A 5,530-nucleotide genomic window follows, 5' to 3' on the forward strand; every position below is an offset into this window, starting at 1 on the left:
TAGGTGTCATCAAGTAGGTACTGACTCATAGCGACCCTATGCACAGCAAAACGAAACACTGCCCTATCCTGGGCCAACCTTACTACTGTTGCCACGCTTGAATCCATCCATGCTGCCACTTGGCAAATCAGTCTCATTGGGTGTCTTCCTCTTTTTCTCTGACCCTCCACCTTACCAAACATGAATGATATCCTTTCCAGTGACTGGTCCCTCCTGACAATATGTCCAAAGTATGAGAGACGAAGTTTGGCCATCCTGGCCTCCAAGAAACACTCTGGCTTCACTTCTTCCAAAATGGATCTATTGATTCTTTTGGCAGCCCATGGCACTTTCAATATTCTCCTCCAACACCATAATTCAAAGGCATTAATTCTTCTATGGTCTTCCTTAGTCACTGTCCAGCTTTGGCATGCATATGAGGTTATTGAAAACTATTTTTTGTTCTTGTTAGGTGTTATCATGTCTGTACTAACTCATAGCAGCCCTGTTCTGCATGAACAAAACACTGTCCAGTTCTGCGTGAACCTCACCAGCATTGGTACGTTTGAGTCAACTAAACTGCTGCTACTGTACAATCTCATTGGGAATCTTCCTCTTTTTCTCTGATGCTCCACTTTACCAAACATGATATCCTTCTCCAGGGACTAGTACCTCCTGCTAATATGCCCAAAGTATATCCAACTTGACTTCCAAGGAGCATTCTGGCTGTGTTTCTTCCAACACAGATTTTTTTTTTTTTTGCAGCCCATGGTACTTTTAATATTCTCCTCCAACACCAAAAATCAAATGGATCAATTTTTCCACAGTCTTCCTTATGCACTGTCCATTTTTTACATGCATGTGAGGTTATTGAAAATACTAAGGTTTAGATCAGGTACACCTTAGTTCTCAAACTGACATCTCCACTCTTGAATAGTTTGAAGAGATCTTGTACAGCAGATTTGCCTAATGCATTATGTATTTTGATTCCTTGGCTGCTGCTTCCATGAGTGTTGATGGTTGACCTGAGCAATATGGAGTCGTTGCCAACTTCAGTCTGTTCTCCATTTACATGGATGCTGTTTATGGGTCCAGTGGTGAGGATTTTCATTTTTCTCTACATTGAGGTTTAACCCATACTGAAGGCTGTGGTCTTTGATCTTCATTAGTAAGGTTTTTAAGTTCTCTTTGCTTTCAACAAGTAAGATTGTATCTTCTGTATATCTCAGGTTATGAATGAGTCTTTCTCCAATCTCTATGCCACATTTTTCTTCATGTAATCTAGCATCTCAAATTATTTGTTCTGGATAAAGATTGAATAAGTATGGTTAAAGAATACAACCCTGGCATACATCTTTCCTAATTTCAAACCTTTGGTTAAAGAGCAATGATATCACTTTGAGGACTAAGTTTCACCTGACCAAAGCCATATTATTTTCAATCAGCTTGTGTACATGTGAATGTTGGACAATGAATAAAGAAGACAGTAGAATAATCATTGCTTTTGAATTATGGCTTTGGCAAATAATGCAGAAAATACTATGGATTACCAGAAGATCAGAAAAGAGATGAGAATAGCAAGATTTCTATCTCATTCATTTGACAAGCTGGCAAGGGAGATCAGTACCTGGACAAGGAATCGTGTTCATAAATTGGACAGGCAGCATAAAAAAGGAAGATCCCCAATGAGATGGATTGACACAGTGGCAATAACAATGGACTCAAACATGACAGCTATAGTGAGCATAATGCAGGAGGAAGCAATGTTTAACTCTGTTGTGATTAGGGTTCTTTTGAGTCAGAACTAAGTCAAAGGCAACTAACAATAATAACTACATCTATTATGTTTATTTTTTCTCTCTATTCCTGCTAGGGAGTCCTGGTATGGTGCTGTAGGTTAATGCATCTGACAGCAAGGTCAGTTTGGACAACAAGGTCAGTGGTTCACATTCACCAGGTGCTCCTCAGAAACCCTATAGAGGGTTAATATGAGTTAGAATCAACTCGATGGCACTTAACAACAACAGTTCTGCTCAAAAGAAGAGAAGGTCCATGAATGTATAATTTTGTTTCTTTGGTAATTGCCATATCCTAAGTATCTAAAAAAACAGTATCCTCATAATACATAAAATAATTCCATAATTTTAACCAACAAGAAATATTTGTTAAAATAATGGAAATCATAAATCAAAGAGACAAAGAATGGCAAATACTATAAATAACAAAAGAGATAAGAAATAGAGCTGGAATAAAATAAGCATCTTAGAAAATATGCATGAATTTTGGGAGGTTCTTAGTCCACCAATAATCAAAACTCATTATAACACTTGTAGTTGTTACATTGCTGACACTAATAAACAATTCAAATTAAAATAATTTTGTGTAGATGATTGAATGTAGGCGTTAGTTTACCTATTATTTTCAAATAGTCTATGGCTATTTCAAATAGTTTTATGACTATGCATGAAATGTTTAGTTAAAATGTCACTCACTAAAATCTTAATACTCATTTGCTATGAATTATAAATTTAAATTACAACATATCTATTAGTAATTTTTAGTAAACATCTTGGTGCTAATGAAATTGCTGGTGTAACATCACATTTTATATATCTTGCATTTTAGATTCAGTAAGAACAATCATCAGATAACTGCTTAATATTCTTTACAACAAAAGTTAGATTGATTCTATTTAGGATTCTCAAAGGTCAAATCTATTTGATGATTTTGAATTGTTTTCTGCAACAAAATTTTGTATTCAGATTTATTTTTCTATCAGCAAATTCATTCAGAGCTATAAATACTTGAGATATACAACTCACCAGATGCTCTTCACTTTGTTTAACATTCTGTTTCATAGATTGTATTTAGCATATTACTTTATTTATTTCTTTGTTATTATTTTTCTATTCTTTGGGAACATTTGGTATTCTTGTTTTCACTGTTCTAAAATTTATTCAGTTCTCTGAGAAAAACCTTTTCAGTTTGGAATATTCTCAGTTCTGGAATTTATTTTAATTTTGGTGGTGAAAATATTAACTTGGAGACTACCCTTATTTACATTTCAGTGATATTTTACAAGTGATCTCATATTTTGAGAAAGGAATGGCAAAATTACATGAAGTACAATTACACTGCCATGATATTTTTAAAATTTAATTAATTAATTAATTTTTAAGGTTTTTATTGTGGATTGAGTAAAAGTTTACAGGACAGATAATTAGTTTTTACATTCAATAAATCATACATCTTGTTTCATTACAAAGATTATAATCTCCATATACCATCAGTTACCAGTTTCCTCTCTATTCACTTTAGCTTTTTTTTTTTTTTTTCTAAACACTCAGGCATATATAATAATTTAAACCACCAAAGGTTATATTCTGCAAGTCTGTCTCCTAGCAGCTATCTCTTAGTCTCTCATTTCCTATGAATCTAAAGCCCTCAGCTGCTTCCTCTCTCTATATCCCCATCTCTACCACCATCGATGGTGTCTCTGCTTCTCTGCATAAGGTGTCTGATTCTTCATGTGCTCTTCTCCCTTGATGGTCTAGGGTCCTTTGTTTCTTGACTATAAGATTAACCACTCCCCTGTTTTTGTTACAAGGCTTTTACCTTTAAAATTGTGACAGTTGCAATTAGTCATGATAACAATTACTCATTGTTGAATCATAAGAATCTTATCCCCATCTCTTTTCACCAGACCCATCTAGACAAGATGAAAACTATTTAGTGGGGACTCATTCTTACCCAGTCCACTATTAAACTAAGCTCCCCCTTGAAATCTTGTAAACCAGTCACTTTGTGTCTTTATCACCCCCTCATTTTAGGTAGCCAATATCTAAGTTGCCCATTACTATCCATATCAGCTGGATGCTTCAACTCTCAAGTCTAGACTTCTGTGGCTTTGTCATTGTCCATAGGCTCAGGTGTTCCCAGGTCTCACAAAATTTGGACCAACCAGCTCTTCTTCATCTTTCTCATCTCCAGGTCCATGGGAGCCTATGGGACATGGTTGAACTCAGCCCATTTCTTTATTGCTGCCTTTCCCATTCTTCCACTCACCAGTAGAACAACAAGCTTACATGCCTGCTCATATGTTCCCTTTGAGGTTCACTCTTAGAATGGTGTTTGTCCTGAAGGAACTTGATTGATTGCCTTGAGGACTTCCACATGAACAACTTGCTTATTCTTGTAGTAGACCGTCATACTGCCATTTTTGTTTTCGGTATTTCCTGATGATCTTTCTTTGAAGATGTAACTTCTGTCGCTCTAGCTGTTCTAGGCTGGTCGTATTGTCCTTTCTCATGAGAATGTCCCACCTCAGAAGCTTCTGGTTGGGATTCAGGAATCTACCTAAGTTCTTATATACTGTAAAGGTTCCATAGGAGGCCTATTTCACTGGGCAATTTCTAGAACCGCTTTTAGGTATTCCAAACAGTTGTAGGATGAAGACGGGTTTACAAACTTTCTGTAATCATGTTTTCCGACATTCATTTCTATCCAACTCAACTATTCATTTTACAATAGTAGGAAAGGGAAACTCATATTCATAAGACAGTCAAGCATGTTAGTATTATTTCCCTTCTTCAGATAATGCCTTGATCCCTGTATCACAGAGCCCTGCTGTTCCAAGATTGAACATGCATCACTATTTATTTTTGTCCCATTTAGCCCATGCAAACCTGTTTCAGTGTTCCTCTATCTACCTTGTTCTTCCACCCACTCCTCCTTCTTTTGATTGTTTTGACCACTGTAGCCATGTAGTAAATTTTGAAATCAGGGAGTGAGAGGTCTCCAAAATTGCTCTTCTTAAGCAGTGCTTTGCTTAACCTGGGTCTCTTTCCTTTCCATATAAAGTTTGTAATTGTTTTTCCATCTCTCTTAAGAATGCCGTTGGTATCTGGATTGAGATTGTGTTATATGTATAGATTGCTTTGGATAGTATTGACATTTTCACGAATTTAAGTCTTCCTGTCCAGAAGCATGGTATATTATTCCATTTTTGTAAGTCTCTTTTGTTTTTTTGTAGTAGTGTTCTGTAGTTTTCTTTGTATAGGTCCTTTGTTTCTCTGGTTACATGTATTCCTAAATATTTCATCCTTTGGGTGGCTACTGTAAATGATATTACTCTCCTAATTTCTTCTTCAGTATTGTTATTATTAGTATAGAGGAATCCAACTGATTTTTGCATGTTGATCTTGTACCTTGCCACTTTGTTGAATCATCCAATGAGTTCCAATAGTTCTTCTGATGAGTCTTTAAAGTTTTCTATGTAGAGGATCATATCATCTGCAAATAGAGAGACTTTCACTTCCTCTTTACAAATGTGGGTGTCTTTGATTTTTCTGTTTTGCCTTATAGCACTTGCTAAGACTTCCAAACAATATTGAATAGGAGTGGTGATAAAGGGCATCTTTGTCTGCTACCTGTTCCCAAGGGGAAGGCTTTCAGTTTCTCTCAATTAAGAGTGATGTTAGCTGTTGGTTTTGTGTACGTGCTTTTAATTATGCTGAGGAATTTCCATTCAATTCCTACTTTGTTGAGTGTT

This window comes from Chrysochloris asiatica, unplaced genomic scaffold, assembly GCF_000296735.1.
Source record: "Chrysochloris asiatica unplaced genomic scaffold, ChrAsi1.0 scaffold00461, whole genome shotgun sequence".
In the NCBI taxonomy this organism is placed as follows: domain Eukaryota; kingdom Metazoa; phylum Chordata; class Mammalia; order Afrosoricida; family Chrysochloridae; genus Chrysochloris; species Chrysochloris asiatica.